The sequence below is a fragment of the Marmota flaviventris genome, chromosome X (assembly GCF_047511675.1).
Source record: "Marmota flaviventris isolate mMarFla1 chromosome X, mMarFla1.hap1, whole genome shotgun sequence".
Classification (NCBI taxonomy): Eukaryota; Metazoa; Chordata; class Mammalia; order Rodentia; family Sciuridae; genus Marmota; species Marmota flaviventris.
Window position 1 is genome coordinate 116,790,477 of NC_092518.1, and position 22,131 is coordinate 116,812,607.

The 22,131-nt window shown below is 40.9% G+C and overlaps 1 long non-coding RNA gene and 1 pseudogene across 1 annotated transcript; one reads left to right on the forward strand and one right to left on the reverse strand.

Moving 5' to 3' along the window:
* The first annotated feature begins 8,106 nt into the window (after positions 1-8,106).
* LOC139703206 (uncharacterized) lies at positions 8,107-15,369 on the forward strand. The gene is made up of 3 exons (XR_011705587.1): positions 8,107-8,178; positions 8,303-8,421; positions 15,241-15,369. It is a non-coding gene; the product is annotated as an uncharacterized lncRNA (long non-coding RNA).
* Positions 13,068-13,873, reverse strand: LOC114101851 (adenylate kinase isoenzyme 6-like; annotated as a pseudogene).
* Positions 15,370-22,131: the final 6,762 nt, after the last annotated feature.

Here is a 22,131-nt window from a genome sequence, read left to right on the forward strand (position 1 = left end):
ATGAACTCATTCAATATCAATAGCACCCCATTCTGGCAAATCTTAACTTGTCCCAGCACCAACTCAAAAGTATAAAGTCCAGAGTCTTATCTAAATCAGATGTGAAGCTGGATGAGCACACCTGTAATGTGAGCTGAGGCAGGAGGATCACAAGTCCAAAGCCAGCTTCAGCAGCTTAGAGAGATCCTGTCTCAAAAATAAAAGAGGTTGGAGATGTATTTCAGAGGCAGAGTGTCCCTGGGTTTAATTCCTAGTACAAAAAAATTAAAATTAAAAATATCTATAAAAAGGGCTAGGGATGTGACTCAGTGATAGAACACCCCTTGGTTTATTTGCAGTATTGGGAAGTACTGGGGAGTACTTCAAATCAATCAATCAATCAATCAATCAATCAATCAGATATGAGTAAGACTCACATGTATGATTTATCTGGAGGGAAATTTGTCTCTACCTGTGAGCATACGAAATCAAACAAAAATCTTAGCACTCCAGAACAACTTTCTCTGACTTAATTTTCCATCTTCCAGACACACTGGGCCAGGAATTAGGACTCCAAGGCTTCTGGTTGCCCCCCTTTCAAGGCTTTGCACCACCCAAGCTATAGCTCTCAAGGTTTGGAGTCATTGGAGTAGCTGAGATCTCCTGAGGACAGAGAATGGGCTGAGGAGGAAACCAGTCCAGATCTCCAAGAAAGACTGATATGTGAAGGTGTGCTCGCTGGTTGGCAGCAATAAGGGAGACACAAAGGAGTCAGGGCTGCAGAAGCTAAGCCCCAGCAGTGTGTGTGTGTGTGTGTGTGTGTGTGTGTGTGTGTGTGTAGGCAAAACCAGAATTACAGCATCCTGGTGCTTGTGCTATCAGCTTGCTGGTCCCCACACCTGTTCCTCCTAAATGTAAAGGCATTCTGTGGCTCATTTATATGTTTGCTCAGAGATGCACATCCTACCATTTGATTAAAAAAAAAAAAAAGAAAATTCCCTACATGTTCTGAGAGGATCTCCCCAAAGTCACATGTTGGAGCCTTAACTCCTTAATGTGTCAGTGGTGGGAAGTAGCATAGTGGGGGATATTTGGGTCACAAGAGCTCTGATTTTATTAATTCTTTTCTTGCAGGAAAGGGTTAGCTATGGAAGGAGTTCAGTCCCCCCAATTTTGGTGCTGGGGATTAAACCCAAGGGCCTTTACCATTGAGCTATGTCCCCAGTCCTTTTTATTTCATTTATTTGGAGGCAGGTTCTTGCTAAGTTTTTGAGGGCCTTGTGAAGTTTCTGAGACTGGCCTTAAACTTGCAATCCTCCTGCCTCAGCCTCCCAAGTCTCTGGGATTACAGGTGTGTGCCACCACTCCAGGCACAGCCCCCTTTTTTGTCTTCTGTACATGTCTGCTTGTCTTATTGCTTTCCCCCCATGCTAGAGTGCAGAATAAGGCCCTCACCAGATACTACCACCTAGTCTTGGACTTGTTAACTTCCAGAAACATGAACGAAAATAAACCTCTATTTTTTTTAATATTTATTTTTTAGTTGTAGTTGCACACAATACCTTTATTTCACTTATTTATTTTTATGTGGTGCTGAGGATCGAACCCAGGGTCCTGCACGTGCCAGGCAAGCACTTTACCACTGAGCCACAACCCAGCCCCTAAACCTCTATTCTTTATAAATCACCTAGTTTAAGGTATTTCATTATAACAACAGAAAATGAACTAAGACAATCCCCAATATATCAATAGATAAAGGACCTGACTAGATGATTCATTAATTACTATGATGTTGGTCCCCAGTAACAGAGATGATTCCCATAAGTCATCCCAAGGCTTCCTTCCTCTTCTCCATACATCTTTGATCTCCTTAGCACTTTCTCCATCCACACCTTCCAGTGACCCCAAAACCCACCTTTGCTTCCTCTTCTTCCATTCTTTCCCAGTATGTCATGCCAAATGCTTTGAGTGATGAGGACCATGATAAGACTCGTCCACTATGGGAAATGGGCACACTGCTACACTTCTGTCCTGTGACATGAGTCATAAGCTCCAATAATTTGGGGGGACCCACTCAGACCATAGTAGGGAATTTTCTTTTTTTTATCAATATGGTAGGATGTGTATCTCTGAGCAAACAGATAAATGAGCCACAGAATGCCTTTACATTTAGGAGGAACGGGTGTGGGAACCAACAAGGTGATAGCACTGACACCAGGATGTTGTAATGAAATATGTGCACTGAACCTGGGATGCTTAGCATGTGGGGCCATGCGGTTTTTCATCTAGAGTACAATCTGCTAGAAACAGATTTTCTGAGACAAAACATATTAGATATTTATATGGTTTTGAAATTCATAACCAAAATGTACTCCACAAACCCGTGACCATTTTAAACTCTCTTTACAAATCAAAGAGAATGCTCATTTCTCCAATATCTTATTAAAACTGGATACTAAATAATTTCTTTAAATTTTAAAACCTACCAGAGAATAAGTAAGATCTTGTGATTATTATAATGGTTAATTTTATGTTTCAAATTCACTGGATCAGAGGGTGCCCTGACATTTGATCAAACATTATTCTGGGTTTGTCTGTGGGGGTGTTTTGGATGAAATTATAATTTAAATTGGTATACTGAGAACAATGGATTGTCCTCCCTAATGTGGACAGACAGAATCCGATGTATTGAAGGTTTGAATAGAACAAAAGCCTGATCCTCAAGTGTGTAAGAGGGAATTTCCAAATGCCTGAAAGCCTTGAGCTGAAACATCAGATTTTTCTTTCAAATGGACTTGAACTGAAACTTGAGCCTGTAGGCCTTTAGACTAGAATCAGCTTTTCAAGTCCTTTGTGGGGTTCAGAATGAAATTTTTTTTTCTGGAAATTCACTATAACCATTCTCTTGGGGAAATTGTTTTTAAATCTGTGGTGTGTGTACATGTGTGTGTTGTGGTGGTAGGGTATGCATACCCAGGGCATCCGGCATAGTAGGCAAGCACTTCATCACTGAGCTATATCACTATTAGCCTTTTTTATTTTATTTTGAGACAGGGTCTCCCTAAATTGCCCAGGCCAGCCTTGAACTTGTGATCCTCCTGTCTCAGATTCAGATTGGGTGGATTACAGGCTTTCACCCTTGCATCTGGGACTGATGAATTTTTAGAGGAATTTTGCTCACTTTTTTTAATATTAAAAAACCACTGACTACTGGCCAGGCATGGTGGTGCACGCCTGTGATCTCAGCAGCTCCGGAGGCTGAGGCAGGAGGACTCCAAGTTCAAAGCCAGCCTCAGCAAAAGCGAGGCACTAAGCAACTCAGTAGGTCTCTGTCTCTAAGTAAAATACAAAATATCACTGGGGATGTGGCTTAGTGGTTGAGTGTCCCTGAGTTCAATCCCTGGTACCAAAACAAAAAACAAACAAACAAACAAAAAACAACTACTGACTACTATAGAATATAATAGAGTATAAAACTTAAAGTAAAAAAAAAAAAAAAAAGCAGATGTCGAAGTAATAACATGTACCCTGTGCTCATACTTTGTTGCAGGATTATACCCTAAGCAAATTAATAATAATAAACCACGTGAATCACTAAGAAAACGTTAATATTGTACATTAAAATATTTCTTAACACTAACATTCCTTACATAAATTGTTCACTATCTGTTCTTTGAATAAGCTGATGCTTATTATATTAACTAATATTTGGGTCATTCCTAATTAATGCTGCAAAGAAACCACATCTGCAGCCAGGGAGATAATGCTTCTCACGCTGAAAGATGAACAAAGAAGCAGGAAAATAAGTGCACTGAGCATCACTCAAGTGGGATCTAGAGCCAAAAATAACAAAAGAATACCCAAGAGCTGATGAATGAGGGGCAGGGAGCTGTACCTGCGGGAAGCCTCCTCAGGTTGCAGGACATGGACCCTTCAGATCACCAAAGGCAGGGGGCTCCTCCCTCACCAAACAGTGCCAGGTGTCCTGGGCTCCCACCCTGCTCCCGGTTGCTCACCCAGGTCCCACAATAAGAAACGCCATCCAGCCCCTCTGATACCAACCCCTCCTTCTTGAGGGCCTCATACCCGCCCCCGCCCCATCTGGCCCCAGAGCACCCAGAGACACGCCTGCGCACTAGCGACCACCAAGGCTTCTGAGTGGAGCCCGCGCAGGCGCAGGGACCCTGGCCGTGGCTCCGCCCACGGTCGCCCCCACCCCGGCCTGGGCCCGCCTCCGCAAACATACACTTCCGGCGACGCCTCGGCGCTGACAGCCCCGCAGCCCTGCAAACGCAGCGGAGCCCAGCCGACTGACAGCGGCGCGATGGACGGTCGGGTGCAGCTGATGAAGGCCTTCCTGGCCTGGCCCATCCGGCCCGCGGCGCGTCGGTGGAGAAACCCGATTCCCTTTCCCGAGACGTTTGACGGCGATACCGACCGGCTCCCCGAGTTCATCGTGCAGACCGGCTCCTACATGTTCGTGGACGACAAGACCTTCTCCAGCGACGCCCTGAAGGTGACGTTCCTCATCACCCGCCTCACGGGCCCGGCCCTGGAGTGGGTGATCCCCTACATCAAGAAGGACAGCCCCCTGCTCAATGATTACCGGGGCTTCCTGGCCGAGATGAAGCGGGTCTTTGGATGGGAGGAGGACGAGGACTTCTAGGCCTGCAGACCCTCGGGCCTATGGCCGGTGCTCTGGGGAGGGTCAGCTGAGCCAGGCGCCCTCCCGCCGCGCCTCCCTCCCCACTCGCTAGCTAGCTCGCTCGCGTCACCGCGGTCTCCCTGCGCTGCTGTCCCCTCCCGCGTAGTGCTTGCCTTTGTTCCAGGAATAGCGCTCCAGGCTCCCGCAGCTGCCGCCACAGGGCCTCGCTCTGGAGCGGGCCCCCGCCCTGTGCTGCCAGCCCAGCCCCTCCCGTGCCCATTCGGACGCTGTCCTGTGCTCCAGCCGCACGCAGGCTGGGCCCCCGTTACACACTGGACACACCACCCACAGCCGGCCGCTGCCCACCACCCCTGCCAGACCACCGGACTGCATCGCGCTCTGCCCACACGCCTGTGCTGCGCTGCGCTGCCATCGCCTTCCACCACACTCACCGACAGACTGCCGCTCCTAGTGATCTGGACTCTCCTTGGAGGTACCTGAGCTGGCCACAGCCCGTGGACATTGATTCACCCAGCTGGCTGCCACCGCCCCCTCCCCAGAAGGGGCCAGCCAGCCTTTCATCTTCAGCACATCCCATTCCCTCCCTCCTCCCAGAGACCTCTTGTGTTCCTGGCAGCCAAATGGAGTCTCTCATTTTCTCCTGTGGACCACTTAGTTTTCCCCAGAATCCAGTTTTCTTCTGAATGTGCAACTGTCTCTCTGATGTGTGTGCCTTTTGTTCAACACAGTAACCCGTGTACTCTTTCCAGCTCTTCTACACTACCTGTACAAAAGTTTCTTTTCCTTACTTTCAATAAATGTCAGACACTATTTAAAAAGAAATTGAGTCGTAATGAGTATGGCCCCTTTCCCTGTCTGGTCCTGTTAATGGAGCCTATTTCTTCTTGATTCTTACCATTATAAAACAGAAGATAGTCCTGTGGTGGTCCTGGGAATGAACACCCTACTTGCAGCCATCCAGGCCCAGATGATAAATCTTTTTTTTAATATTTATTTTTTAGTTTTAGGTGAATACAATATCTTTATTTTGTTTCTCTGTGGTGCTGAGAATCGAACCCAGTGCCGCACGCATGCTAGGCGAGCACGTCACCACTTGAGCCATATCCCCAGACCAATCCCAGATGATAAATCTTTAAAACCAGCATTTACATGCCCCTTAGGAAATGATTATTTTGGCAAAACAAAAGGTATAGGTAAATCATATAGATGCTTTGTAAGAATGTTTTTCTTGTTTCCCAAAAGCAACCTGACAGCACAGCATCTAGTTATTAAAATCACAAATCCCACACATTTGTTGGTGGACACTTGTCAGACTTTTATTTAACCCATTATTCAGGGAACCAGCGGAATGACATAAAAGTCTTCAATAAAAGCATTTAGATTTGTATTTCTTTGCTTGTGTATGTAGTGGAATAAGGAATCAGAACTGTGTTTATTAATTCAGATACAAACATGGTTGATTGATGACCGGTAGGGCTATACAATTACAATTTTCCCTAATAGTTAGAAAAAGAAAGAAACATAGTACTTTACATCTCTCTGTAAAGTATGCTTATCTCTTAAATCTACTATATTAAAGAGGCTTTGCTACCTCAAATATCACTGGGAAAAGTTAAATGTCCCAATAGTGTCAGATAATCCTAAGGTGGGCTTGCAGTATAACAATCAATTCTCTTCCTTATTTCTAATGTTTGATTTTTCCAGAACATACAAATGAGGAATAAATCACAAGACTGTTTTTTAAAGTTATTCCTTCTGTTCATTTGAACAGGTAAATTTTTGCCATTCATTTTTAAAAACTATTTATTTATTTTTTAGTTATAGATGGACACAATGTCTTTATTTTACTTATGTGGTGCTGAGGATCGAACCCAGTGCCTCACACATGCTAGGCGAGCATTCTACCTCTGAGCCACAACCCCAGCCCTTGCCATTCATTTTTGATTCATAGAGAGTGTACATGGAACTAGAGGTACATTATCTACATTATGTCTGTCATATTTTTTATTCCCAGGAATAGTAACATCATTAATTTGTAATTTGGAATGTCAGATCAAAGTTTTCTTGACATCAGAGACAAAATTCAAATTGCTTAGTACAATGAAGCTTTGTGATTTACATGCTTCTTAAAATTATTGAAACCAGGCTAATTATGAGGGCCAATTCAAGGTGCTGACAGCCTTTCTGGATGGGTGTAAAAGATAATCATGCTTGATATTTACTCTGGTTTTTAATAGATTCTGCTGAAGCAGTTTGAAAAATGTTTTGAAGCATTTTATTGAGTAAGTCTAGCATATTCCCCATGATCTGTGTCCACCATTTGACGCAGGTCAAATGGCCAGGGACCTGCTAGGTATCCTTTGAGCAGTGTTGGCAGGCCCTTACCCTTCTCAACAACAATTCCCCTGCAGTTTTTTTTTCTTCCTGCTAAGATGGCTCTGTCTGGGAAATTTTCCCTTGGTCTATTCAATCATCCCATGCTACAGATGTCTCTTTTAGTCTACAGATGCCTGGGGGGGGGGGAGGTGTCATAGTTCACAAGAATCAGTAGTGTACACCTTAGCAAGATTCCATTAAGGGACAAAGGAATGACATTTTTAAGGGTAGAAGGGAGATTCTTTTTCATTACTTTCCAGTCTCACCCTTGCATTTGCTTTTCTTGGTTTGTTTCTTTCATTTCATTTTCAGAAATCTACTGAATCCCCAAACAGCTTTACCTCATAAGAATGAGGAAACAAAGATTAATAATAAAGAAGATAAATATAAGAAAAAGGAGAGAGAAATACAATTAACTGTTTTTGGTTTGGATTGGTTTGGTTTGGTGGTTGGGACCATGATGAATTGGTGCCTATATTTATGGTAACATTACACAAATTTTGCAACACATTGAGAAAAATTTAATATGGGAATGATTTGAATATGGATAGTTCAATGTTCCAGAATCTTGAGTCTCAGAGGACTCCTGGTAGAATATATTGATTAAAGGCTTTACTCCACACTTAACCCTAGGGCCCTAAGTACCCCTGCACAAAGAGTTGGCCCCAAGGCAGAGATGGAGTAAGGAAGGGGATTCCAAATGGACCCTGTGGGAAGCCACTCTGAATGATTTGCATCTTCCATCCTGGAGCGGAGAGGCTTTGACCATCACTACATCTCTTAGTGACCTGAACATTGCCCCGGTCCCGGAAGTTTGAAGACGTATCTTCAGATGTAGGTGTGTTGCTCCATGGGTCGAACTATGTTCACCTGTTCCTTTGTGATATTACCCCTTTGCCCTGTTTGGGATAGAATGTTCCATGGAAACACTTTGTATCCCCTTCTCTTGCTCTGCCTTTGGGTGTGGCCTTCCCAGATGTCAGTCAACCTGCTGATAGTAGATATCAATCACGAAGCTAGACTCAACCTTCTGAAACCTGACCCCTTGCCTCATTGAATGGCTTCTCCCCAGTAAAAGGGTTCAACATGTGCTCACTCGCTGTCTTTCTGCAGATCCTTAAGGTCAGAGGAGCTGTCACAGGACCCCAAAGAAAAAGGTATCTCTGTCTCTTGTGTGGTTATTTCATGCAGCCTAGTTCACCTGGAGTGACCCTGAGTGTTTTAGTTGTGAGGAATGCAACAGGACCCCTTGCAAGTGAGCCTCATCTGTTTTTCCCCTAGGAACCTGGAGGGACCTGAAGTAGTTGGCTGAGAGATTAAGTTATTAGAAGTTCTCCATGCAAGGATCCTTCCTCCAAGGATTTCTGCTGTGGTCTAATCACCTGCCTGCCTCTATACAGGTATTGACATACTTCTTGACATACTTGCTTTCCATCATGGGAGTATGGAGACTACCTAGGTACTGTAACAATCAGTTCTAAGCAGTTATGAACCTAAAATGAAAAGTAACAAATCTTTGGGAACCAGCTATGGAAAGGACAAAAATCAGCCAGCACATATACACAATGAAACAAAGTGAAAAAAATGAAAGCCCTTTGTGATCCCAGACTATTTCATGGCATGGAGAAATGGCCACACCCAAATAATAAGGAATAAAACGAATCCACAGTCAGGATGTGGTTAAGGTTATCAGGTCCCTCTATCTTAGCACCACAGCCGTCAATCACAGACCCCATACTAAAAGTACCTGGACTTTGTGTTTGTGCAGGGTTAGGGTCAGGGACAGTCCCCTTGTTTTTGATGATGGAAAATGTGGTTCCGAGAAGGCTACCTAGCCCAAGTCCACAGCTGCTGGGCTATAACTGAGCTTCCACTCTGCCCCTTCTGATGGTTGCACACCTTCTCCCACTCATACCCAGTCCTCTTCAACCCTATCCTTTTAATGGTCTCCATCAACAGTCACCAAATCCATTCTGCCTCCTGACTCACTTCAATGGGTCTCCTATTTTCCATGTCTGAGCCCCTGTCTCTATCACTTGCCTTCTTTAGTCCCTGGACTGCCGAAGCCTTGCCACAGTGTCAAGCAGAGCCTGATATTTTTTTCTTCTGCCCGCTATGGCTGCTTCCCTGGCTTAAGGCAGTTGAGAGAATATGGTCAGTGATCAAAAGGAGAGCGTGTAGAATTCATGTTGTTCCTAAGGATACAGTAAGCCTATTAATTTGGGCCTTGGACTAAAAACTACAGTATCATTTGTTCTGCAACCTTGAATGGAGGACTACTACATATTTACTCGCATTAGAAGCAAACACATTTGTTGTAAGTTCTTTAAGATAGATTTCCAAAACTAGTGTAGAGATCAAAGTCTGTGTAGTACTTTAAATATTTTGACCTGTTATTCCAAACCAAGCACATCTGTGCACACCTGTAATCCCAAAGACTTAGGAGGTTGAAGCAGGAGGATTGTAAATTTGAGAATCATAAATTTAAGTTTTTTCAGCAACTTAGGGATACTCTGTCTCACAATCAAATAAAAATGTCTGAGGTATAGCTTAGTGGTACAGTGTAGGCCTAGCATATACAAGGGCCTGGGTTCCTTCAGTACTACAATTGAAAAAAGAAAATGGGGCTGTGGTTGTGGCTGAGTGGTAGAGCACTTGCCTGGCATGTTTGAGGCATGGGGTTCCATCCTTAGCACCACATATAAATAAATAAATAAAGGTATAAAAAATATTGAAAAAGAAAAAATCTTGCTCCAGAGAGATTGTTTTCAAACTACATTCTCATGAATGACATGAGGGAATGTCTCCTCACCTTTTTATTATTAAAGTTTTACTTTTCAATAAAGAGAAGATATCCTGGTCTGGGGCTGTGGCTCAGTGGTAGAGCACTTGCCTAGCATGTGTGAGGCACTGGGTTCAATCCTCAGCACCACATATAAATAAAATAAAGGTACATTAACAACTAAAAATATTTTTTTTAAAAAAAGATAAGATATCCCTAACAATAAATAATTTTTCCCACAATAAAATGTCCTTTGTTTTGGTTCTACCTCCTCTTGTCTCCAAAAAGTTGAAGTCTTTATTTTACTTTCTCCCTCTTTTCCTCTCTACTATCTTACCACATGAGGACAATTTCTATTTCCACTTTCCTACCCTACTCTTAGTTCCCAAATCATGGGATTGGAGGAGGTATGAAAATAACACAGGTAGAGGTTTTTAGAAAAGCCTTTTAATAAACCCTCTAGAGGGAGCAATATTTAACTTATCACATAAAATCCTATTAATCAATTTTCAGATTCTGAGCATTAAAAGATATTTTTAGGAAGGAAGACAATAGCAAACTTGAATTTAGATCTTTTCAAAATTCAGGGAGATCTCCAACACTGATGTATTCCCTTCTTCCCCAAAGAGGAAATATAAGTCTGTCCAAATATGAGTTCACAAAATTGCCAAATAGAATGATGAAAGAAAAAGAAAGAATACCTGTCCATAAGAGGAAAGAAAACAAAAGGATCAGACATTAAACAAAATTGCAGGTGCAATCATATACAAATTTGGTATCCACATTCACCAAGAATTCTTTTTTTTTTTTTTTTTGGTACTAGGGATTGAACTCAGGGTTTCTTAACCTCTGAGCCACATCCCCAGCCCTCTTTTACATTTTATATAAAGGCAGGATCTCACTGAGTTGCTTAGGGCCTCTCTAAGTTGCTGAGGCCAGCCTTGAACTCTCATCCTCCTACCTTAGCCTCCTGAGCTGTTGGAGTTACAGGCGTGCACTACCACATCCAGCCACCAAAAATTCTTAAGAAGGAGGAATTAGTCTAAAGGAGTTCTGGACTGGTTGTGTAGAAAATTTAAGGTTAAAGGACATACACATTGAAATTTATTTTCAACTTGAAGGACTGTCTATAATCCTCCCAAAGCTTCCACTACTCAGTTTTATCTAGCTTCATGGAATCACACAGAGACAGCTTGTCTTGGAAGCCAAAACTGGTTAACACCCTGAGTATAACCATCATTCTCAGCACTTTCCTGGAATGTCATTACTTGGGTCGGTATATCACCCTGGCATGGAGTCTCTTTCTGACCAACCATCCAATCATACCCCAAGTGAATTTAATGAATGTTCTGCTTGTATTTCTAGTTGTAGCTCATCAATAGACAACAGAATGCATTGAACAGGACACTCCTGAGCAACCCTGAGACTTCAGGCTACTTGGGTCATTTGAGCCCATTATTTATGAATTGGCATCTATACAATTTGTTATTAAGGCCATAAAGATGAAGAGCAAAGAATTTTCTGGGAACATAATCATAATATCAGAGTCAGCCCTATTCATTCTGCCAGTAATAAAACATGTCAGTATCTCTTAACTTTGTTTTGTTTTGTTTTGAGAGAGGTCTCAGTATGTTGCCTCTTGAACTCTTGTGCTTAAGTGATCCTCTGGCCTCAGCCTCCTGAGTAACTGGGGGTACAGGTGTGCACCACCACACCTAACAAAACATATTAATATCTAATACATAAAAATTATGACTACCAATGTGTATTGAGGTCCTTAAATGTACAAATATATGTTAGATGCACCTCTTGCAAATGATCATTTCATCATCATTTAAAAGTGGGGCCTATATTTCTGCCTATTCCTTCAGACCAGGCCAGATAGAGAAACAGACATTTGAAAACAAGAGAATGTACTCCAAGCTTTGTACAACAAAGATTATAAACAAGTACATTCAAGCTCTTAGTGCAGATCATTATAAGCAGCTATAGAGGAGCAGGCCCTAGCTATCAGGTTATTTTTCATGGTATTAAGAATATTAAACTGGGCTGGGGATGTGGCTCCAGGGTAGAGTGCTTGCCTATCATGTATGAGGCCCTAGGTTCAATCCCCAGCACCAAATATATATATATATATATATATATATATATATATATATATATATATATATATTATATTATATTACAACTAATACCTACTGAAGCAGATGTGATTAATGTTCTATCCTCTTGGAATTTTTGTCCATTTTTGTGTACATCATCTCCCTTTGTGGGTTTTTTTTTTTTTTCTCCCAATGGCCAGAATCTGTGGCTCTTTGTCATAGATTATAAATCCTTGTCTGCAAACATGAAGAGCCAAATCTGGGCATTAAAGTCCTCCAGAGAGCCTCTGTGGATGTGTAGGTATAAACACTCCAGTTCTTTTGCCCATGATTAGGATAACTTTGAAGTGTGGCTTCTGTTGTATCCAGAGTCGCCCTATTGGATTATGGCAAAGTCATCCTCAATAGCACTTTGCTTTGGCCCTCTTCCCATCGAAGCTTTACTTTTCCATTCCTCTGTCACTATATTTTTATGTGTACCACTTATTACATATCACTTACACATGAATCCTTGGTCAGAATCAACTTATGAGAAATCCAGTCTAAAGGAACTGCCCAATTATTTAGCAAAATATTTTCTTGTAATTTACACTCTTGCTTTTAATTTATGTAGTCTCATTTCCTTATTCATACTTGGTATTATCAGACTCTTTTTATTAATTATATTCTTCTAATTTCCTTGTGTTGATAACTTTATATATTAGGTATGCATGCGAACTTTTCAGAGCAATTACAAAAAGAATATAGAGTATATAACTTCTTACCTAGTCAACAAAAGCACTGAAGTAGTAGAAGAAACTTATTTTAACTATAAATAATTGCCTCAAAGTGTAAATGTTCTTTCTTCTCATTATCTTAAGTCTGTTCTTTAAAAACTTCAAATTACACATTTATATTAACACTCTTCTAACCTCTATCACCAAAGATAAATAAATTTGTGTAAAAACTTTTCTACCTCTATCACCAAAGATAATTTTTTTTACCTGTTTTGTAACTTCTTATAAATGAAAACATGCAACAATATAGAATTTATTCTGTATCTGTGAGATTCATCTATGTTGTATGTTTCAAGTGTTCATTTTTATTTATTGAAGTGTAGGTTGATGGTCTGTGGTGATATCACATTATGTTTTAAATTTGCATTTCTTTTTTTGATGCTTTATTTTTTATTTTAATAAATCATTTGCATTTTCTTCTATAATAAGCATAAAGAATATCAACCCCTTTGGTCATATTTATTATTTAGTAACTGAAGCATTAAATGACAATTTTTACTTTTAATATTATATTATATTTGACATTGTTTAGCTTTCATGTGGAGAAAAAGAGACCCAGGCACAAACCTTTACATTATACACCTGCTAGGCCTGCAATGTGACTTTATTAATATTATTTAATAATAATTTTAATAATATGTTGTCAATTTCTATGAAGTGGGCAGAAAGGTATCAATAAGAGTGATTGTAAAGTGGCCAGTCAAGTGTTATGATCTTTGACCCACTGCTCAATCCATTTCAGGAACTGATTTATATTATCTTCTAGATCTTCTGGTTTATTGCTGGACAGTTGGTGCACAATTTCTTCTTTTAGAATGCTATGGCTTCTTCATAAAGAACTTGAAAAATCTCACACTGAATGTTATCTTTTAATTTCTTCTCACCACAACCCCTTGTTTCAAGTCTTTTGTACAATACACTGTTATCTGTTCTCAACACAAAAACTATGTGAAACCAATGTTCAGGGAAGAAATCACAACCATGGTAATCAACAATAGTTCCACCTTCTCTCATTTGGTTTTCTAACTCATCAACTACTCTATCTTCATCTAAAATGGGGCAATCATACTCTTCATCATAGCCATTATATAACTGCCCTTCTTGAGCTAAATCACCCATAGTAATGTATTTCAGTCCTGATCTTTTTTTAAATATTTATTTATTTTTTTAGGTGTAGATGGATACAACACAATGCCTTTATTTTTATGTGGTGCTGAGAATTGAACCCGGGTCCCGCCCGTGCTCGCTCTACCACTGAGCCACAATCCCAGCTCTTCAGTCCTGATCTTGATGCAAGTTCTTTGCCTAGTGTAGTTTTTACAACCCCTGGAGTACCTGGTCTGGAACACTTGCAGTCCAAAGCACAGGCCAACTTTGCCTGCCGGGCCACTCCACTCAGCCCCTTCCCAGCTGTGCGCGCTAACTGGTGAGCAGAATGTTCTGTAACAACATAGTCCTCCACAGCGACCTTGCAAGAGCGGAGGCTCACGCGCTCAGCACACTACAGAGAGGGCTGCATTTCTATTATTACTAATAATATTAAGTACCTCTCTATTGCTTTTTGGCCATTTTGCTATGCTTTTTTATGAAATGCTCGTTCACAAATTTCAAATATTTTTATTGATTTATTTACCTTCTTTTTGATTGGCAGCAACTCTTTTTATACATACTTGACGTTAATGCCCTCCAGGCAAAGACCCACCAGGAACACCCTACTATAATTGAACAAATTTAATTTATTATTCAATGTAGGGAATGAAAACACACTAAGGAAAATTATGGGACATCTCAGTAAAAGGGTGTTAGAGAGCTGGGGATATAGCTCAGTGGTAGAGTGCTTGCCTAGCATGTTTGAGGCCCTGGATTCAATTTCCAGGGCTGGAAATAAAAGAGATGTTTGCCTAACCCAATATCATAAGGATATTCACCTGTGCTTTCTTCTAAAATCTGCCTGATTTTGTTTGGGATCAAATAGGATCCAAAAATGAAATTTGAAGAGAAATATATCTTGTAACTAATTTGAGCTTTCCAATTCATTAATATCCTATATCCTTTGATTTATTGTGTTTTAAATTTATCTCAGTAATATTTTGTAGATTCAAGTGTTGAAGTATGATGAATATTTTATAGATTTATTTCTAGTATTTGATAATTTATGATTGTAAATGGTATTAATTTCTAAAATTTTACTTCTAGTATTTTGTTATTAGTAAATAGGAATACAATTGCTTTTTTGCCACAGCCCGGCTCTTGTTTACAGACCCTAACACTTTTTTTATAATAGCTTTATTGAGAAGACTCACATGTGGTATTATGGTTTGAATATGGAGTGTCCTCCAAAAGTTAATCAGGCAGTGTTCAGAGGTGAAATGATTGGGTTATAAGAACTGTGACCTGATCACTGAATTAACCCAGTTGATGGATTAATAATTTAAATGATTAACTAGGTGGTAACTATAGGCCAGTAGGATGAGGCAGAAGAGGTGTGTCACTGGGGGCGTGCCCCTTGGGATAATATATCTTGTCCCTCTGGATTCTCCTTCTCTCTTTGCTTTGCAGACACCATGTAGTAAGCAGCTTTCCTCCACTGCACTGCCCTTTAGCCATGTTGTTCCACTTCACCTCAGACCCAGATCCCAGACTGAACAGGCCAACTATGGATTGAACCTCTGAAACCATGATCCAAAATAAATTTTACTCCTCTAAGTTGTTCTTGTTGAGTATTTTGGTCACAGTGATGAAAAGCTAACACATGGTAATATTCAGCTTTTAAAGTATAAAGTTAGGGTTGGAGTTGTAGCTCAGTGGTAGAATACTTGCCTAGCATGTGTAAGGACCTGTGATCAATTCCCAGTACTGAAAAAATAAAATGAATTATACAAGTTAGTGCTTTTTAATATATTCCCAGCTTGTGCAACCACTACCATTATTTAATTTTAGAACATTTCCATTACCTCAGGAAGAAACCTTGACCTCCCTATTTTCCCTTCCCTCTAGCTCCAGGTAACCACTAATTTACTTTCTACATCTACACATTTGCTTATTCTGAATATCTCACATAAGCAGAATCATATAATATGTGGTGTTTTGTGATTAACTTCTTTCACTTTGCATAATGTTTTCAAAGCTCATTCTTTTGTAGTACCTATCAGTACTTCATTCCTTTTATTGACTAATATTCCATTGTATGGAGATACCACATTTTGTGTATTCATCTTTGTTTGGGGTTGTTCTATTTTGGTGCTATTATGAATAATGCTTCTATGCACATTCATGCACAAGTTTTTGTGTATTTCCAATTCTCTTCATACCTAGGAGTAGAATTGCTATGTGAGTTGAATGGTAAATAGTAACTCTACATTTTGAAGAACTGCCAAGCTCTTTTTCCAAAGTGGCTGCATCATTTTCCTAGCAATATATAAGGGCTCAATTTCTCAACATCTTTACCAATACTTGTTATTGTCTTTTTTTTTTATTTTTGTGTATTGATCTTGTATACAGAGGAATTGCTAACTTCATGTATAATTTCTAATTACTCATAGATCTGCTTGTATTTCCTATGTTTGCAATAATAATGCAAACAATGACTTTTATTTTTCTTTTTCAATCTTAAGATACTTTATTTTTTTTTTGTTTGTTTGTTTGTTTTGTGGTACTATGGATCAAACCCAGGATCTCCTACTTGTAAGGCAAGTGCTCTACCACAGAGCTACATTACCAGCCCCCATTATTTGATTTTATTGACTGGTTGAATTATGATCTGCAAGACATTGGGAATAAAAATGCTGACAGTGGAAAATCTTGTCCAGTTTGTTACCTCTGTGGAAAACATTTGACATATAACCATTGAATATTATCTTAGGTGTAGCTTACTTGTAGGTACACATTATCATTTTAATGAACTAGCAAATGCTTCAGAAAAGCATTATATACATATGTGTTGATATGTAACATATATATATTCATTTATATTTACATATATGTACATAATGATTCATGATTCAGAAAAAACATTACATGTATTTTATAGGTATATAGATAGGAAAAAGAAAAAGCAAATGAGACAAAGGAATATGGGGATTGCTTGAACTATTTTTGTAATTTTTGTCTGTGAGTATATGTGGTAATAGGGATTGAACCCAGGACCTCGTGCATGCTAGGCAAGTGCTTAACACTGACCTCTCCAGCCCTTTCTAAATTTTATTTTGAGATGAAATCTTACTAAATTGACCAGGATATTTTGAATTTGCAATCCTGCCTGAAACTAGATTTGCAATCCTTCCTCAGAGGTAGCTGGGATTACAGGTATGCACCACTGTGCCAAGCATTTTTGTAAACTTTCTGTAAATTTTGTAAACTTTCTGTAAATTAAAAATTATTATCCATAGTTTAAAAAGAGGGCAAAAGTGTATTTACACATACATATAAATACATATAAATACACATACATATCACTGCATTTTCCTTCTGATCACACTTATGTTGCTTCAAATTTTTGGCTACAAACAGCACTGTTGCTTATGATCCTACAGGTTATTCACTTCTAAAGTGTCCCTTACAAAGTGAGTGACAGGTGACAATCTACCCCCACTCAGTCTACGAAATTAACCAGTGGATGGCTGTCAGTTAAGTTTTCTATCCCCGGGACCACCACAGGATTTGATCTTCTGTTTTATAATGCAAGAGTCAATATCATCCACTGAATGGCAGGACAGATAGCTTTTAAACAGGAAATGGACCCCATTTACAGGACTGGGGAGGGATAGGTGGCAAATTTACTGAGACTCAATTTCTTTTTAACTAGTGTCTGTCATTTATTCAAAGTAAGGAAAAGACATTTGTACAGGTAGTGTAGAAGAGCTGGAAAAGAGTGCAGGAATTAGAGTATTGAACAAAAAGCACGCACATCAGAGAGATAGCTGCACATTCAGAAGAAAACTGCAATCTGGGGGAAGCTAACTGGTCCACAGGAGAAAATGAATGACCGGATTTGACTACCAAGGTCTCTGAAAGTAGGGAGGGAATAGGTCAGTCTGGCTGGCCCTTTCATGGGGACAGCCAGCTGTGTGAATCAATGTCCACGGGCTGTGGCCAGCTCAGGTACCTCCAAGGAGAGTCCAGATCACCAAGAGCAGCAGTCTGTTGGTGGGTGTGGTGGAAGGCGATGGCAGCGCAGCACAGGTGTGTGGGCAGAGCGCGATGCAGTCCGGTGGTCTGGCAGTAGTCTGTAGTGGCCGGCTGTGGGTGGTGTGTCCAGTATGTAACGGGGGCCCAGCCTGCGTGCGGCTGGAGCACAGGACAGCGTCTGAATGGGCACGGGAGGGGCTGGGCTGGCAGCACAGGGCGGGGGCCCGCTCCAGAGCGTGGCCCTGTGGCGGCAGCTGCGGGAGCCTGGAGCGCTATTCCTGGAACAAAGGCAAGCACTACGCGGGAGGGGACAGCAGCGCAGGGAGACCGCGGTGACGCGAGCGAGCTAGCTAGCGAGTGGGGAGGGAGGCGCGGCGGGAGGGCGCCTGGCTCAGCTGACCCTCCCCAGAGCACCGGCCATAGGCCCGAGGGTCTGCAGGCCTAGAAGTCCTCGTCCTCCTCCCATCCAAAGACCCGCTTCATCTCGGCCAGGAAGCCCCGGTAATCATTGAGCAGGGGGCTGTCCTTCTTGATGTAGGGGATCACCCACTGCAGGGCTGGGCCCGTGAGGCGGGTGATGAGGAACGTCACCTTCAGGGCGTCGCTGGAGAAGGTCTTGTCGTCCACGAACATGTAGGAGCCGGTCTGCACGATGAACTCGGGGAGCCGGTCGGTATCGCCGTCAAACGTCTCGGGAAAGGGAATCGGGTTCCTCCACCGACGCGCCGCGGGACGGATGGGAAGGGCCAGAAGGGCCTTTATCAGCTGCACTCGACCGTCCATTGCTCCGCTGGGCTTCTGTGAGCTCCGCTGGGCTCCGTAGAGGTCAGCACAGAAGTGTCACCGGAAGTGCGTGTCCTCGGAGGCGGGTTCCAGATCCTGGATGGGTGGAGCCGGGGCGGGACTTCAGTGCCTTCACGTGCTTCGCTTAGGGGTCATAATCTCCAGTGCGCAGACTCGCAGACTCGCAGACTCGTAGCACAAGCCAGGAAGGCGGGGATTTGAGGTTGGTGTCACTGGGACTGGGCGGAGGTTTTCCAATGCTAATATGGGGGGGGGGGACGTCTGAAAATAGGAGGAACCCGGGACACCTGGGGGTGTATGGTGAGTGCTTGTTTCCAGGTTTGGAGCCCGCTGCTAGTGAAGCATAGGAGGGTTCACTTCTGTAAATTGATGAGACCTCCCGCCACACCCCTCCCAGCCCCTCACTCACCTTCCCATAGACGTCAGTTGAACAAAATTCTGTGAACAAATTTTCTTCATGAATCGCACAACCTGGGAAGTATTGGCACGCCCTGGCCGCAGTTGTGGTTGCTTTTGCAGTATTAATAGGGAAGTCTCAAATATTAGCAAATGTAATACTGAGCAGCATACTCAGAAAATAATGTGTCATGAGTGTTAATATAAGGCTGGTTGAATGTTAAGAAATCTCCTAATTTGTTATAAAAGCTGCTGCAGTTCTCTGCCTTGTTGCACTGTGCATAGGAAGTTCACAACACTGCAGCCTGCTCCTTCATGGCCAGTAGGCAGAAATGAATTCTGCTTGCAAGATGGAGTCATGTACAATGTAACCTAATCAGAAGAGTGACATCTCACAACTTTTGCCATATTCTTTAGAAGCAAGTCACAGTCCCCACCAACACTCAAAAGGCATGACCCGATGCTAAGGATGTTGAAGGCTGCCTTACAATCTGTCTGCCATGGAATTAATATTTTGGTGATCTGTTCACCTGTTAAGGATATTTGGCATGTTTCCAGGTATGGACAATTACAAATGAATTGGCTATAAACAGTCATGTACAGATGTTTGTGTAAGCATGTTTTATTTTCTCTATCATGAAGAATTTCTGTGTCATATGGTTCCTAATAAAAACTCACATCAAAGGAGGAATAGAAGGGAACTCCTAAATTTGATGAAGAGTACCTACAAAAAACAAAAACAAACAAAAAACCCCAACACTCTACAGCTAACATACTTAAAGATGAAAGCAAGTATGTTTTCCACCCTTATAAGAACAAGAAAAGTATACTTACTCTCACCACTTCAGTACAATACTTCACTACCAGTTCTAGATAGTGCAATAAGGAAAAAGAACTGGGAAAGGAAAAGGAAATAAAAGGCATTCAGATTGACCAGAAAGAAAGCAAATTCTTATTTGTAGACAACATGATCATGTATACAGAAAATGGATTCTCTAGGATCTATAAAAATACTAGAATAAGAAGTAAGTTTAGCAAGGTGTTAGGTCACAGGTGAATGAATATTAAAATGAAGGAAATTTGTAACTAAAAAAACCTAAACACTATAAAAACATAAAAGTTAGTTAAATATGATGAAAAAAATGTGAGAGAGTAGTGGAACGATATGTTCATAGGTTGAAAGACTGAATATTGCTAAGACAGCAGTTTCCCCAAAATTGACCTAAAGAGTCAATTAAACTCCTGGAAAATGTGTTTTGTTTTGTTTTTCAGTAACAAGCATTGAAGCCAGGTCTTCACACATACTAGGCAAGAACCCTACCACTGAGCTACACCTCCAGTCCTTTTGTAAGGAAATTTTTTTGAGACAAGGCCTTGCTAAGTTGCCCTGGCTAGCCTCAAATTTATGACACTCCTGCCTCGGCATGCAAAGTATCTGGGATTACAGTTGTCTGCCACCATGCCTAGCCTGGCAAATTATTTTTAATGTATTAAAAAATATTGATTCCACTGGGCATGGTGGCACATGCCTAGAATCCCAGCAGCTTGGGAGGCTGAGACAGGAGGATAGTGAGTTCAAAGCCAGCCTCAGCGAAAGTGAGGCACTAAGCAACTCAGTGAGACCCTGTCTCTAAATAAAATACAAAATAGAGCTGGGGATGTGGCTCAGTGGTCGATCCCTGGTATACTTTCCCCCAAAAGAATACTGATTCCAAAATTTATATGGAAATGCAAAGGACATACAATGGTGAAAACAACTGTGAAATTGAAGAATTAAGTTGGGGGACTAATACTATTTGATTTCAATATTTATGATAAGTCTATAGTAATAAAACAATGTGATATTTTTATCAAGATAAAAAAGTAGATGAATAGAACTGAATATGGAATCCAGACATTCATACATATATAGATATCTCATTTTTTACAATGTTATAATCACATTTCAGTGGAAAATGGAGAGTCCTTTCAATAATGATACAGGAACAACTGAATATACATTTTTTTAAAAAATTAAATTTTGATCTGTATCTCATACCATATAAGTTAATAACTCATCTTTTTTGGGGGGATATTGGGTTTCCTTACGTTGGAAAGGCTGATGTCAAACTCAAGGTTCACCTTCCTCAGCCTCCTGAGCAACTGGGATTATATGTATGCACCACTGTACATGGCTCTCACACCATATACAAAAAGTAACTCAGAATAGTTAATAGATTTAATGGTAAAATCAAAATTATAAAACTCTTAAAAGAAAACAGGGGGAAAAAACCCTCTGCAATCTTAGATTAGCCAAAGATTTCTCAGTTAATGACAATGAAAGCACAATAAATGAAAGTAAAATTAGATAAATTAGACTTCATCAAATTAAAAAAGCTTGTGTATTTCAAAATATGCTGTTAATACAATGAAAAGACAAATAATAGGCTGGGAGAAAATATTGGTAGATAACATATCTAATGAAGACTTTAATACAGAATTCATACAGAATTCTCAACTCCACAAGATAAAAAAGTAAACTATATTATTCAAAATGGAAAAACATTTGAACAGACACTTCACCAGAAAAGATAAATATATGATAAATTAGCACACAAAAGTTGTTAATCATCATTAATAATTAGAGAATTGCAAATTAAATCGTCAGGGACTTACCATGTCACACATATTATGGCTAAAGTAAACACAAAAATAGCAAACCCAAAAAAAGCCTAAACAAAACAAAACCTGATAATACTAAAGTGCTATTGAGCTTGTGATGAGACTTAATTTCTCATACATCACTGCTGGGAATACAGAATGTGTTATAGTTTGGATGTCCCTCAAGAGCTCCTGTTAATGAAGGAATATTCAGAGGTGAAATGATTAGATTCTGAGAGCTGAAATCTAATCAGTCCATCCTAGTTTGAATGAACTGACTGGGTGGTAACTGTAGGCAGACAGAGCATGGCTGGAGGAGGTGGGTCACTGGGGGCATGCCCTGAAAGGGTGCATGTTCTCTTTCCTGTGGTCTCTTCCCCCCTCTCTGACTTCCTGGTTGCCAAGTCCTGAGCTGCTTTCCTACCCCACACCTTCTGCCATGATGTTGGGCTTTACCTCAGACTCAGAGCAATGGAATTGGCT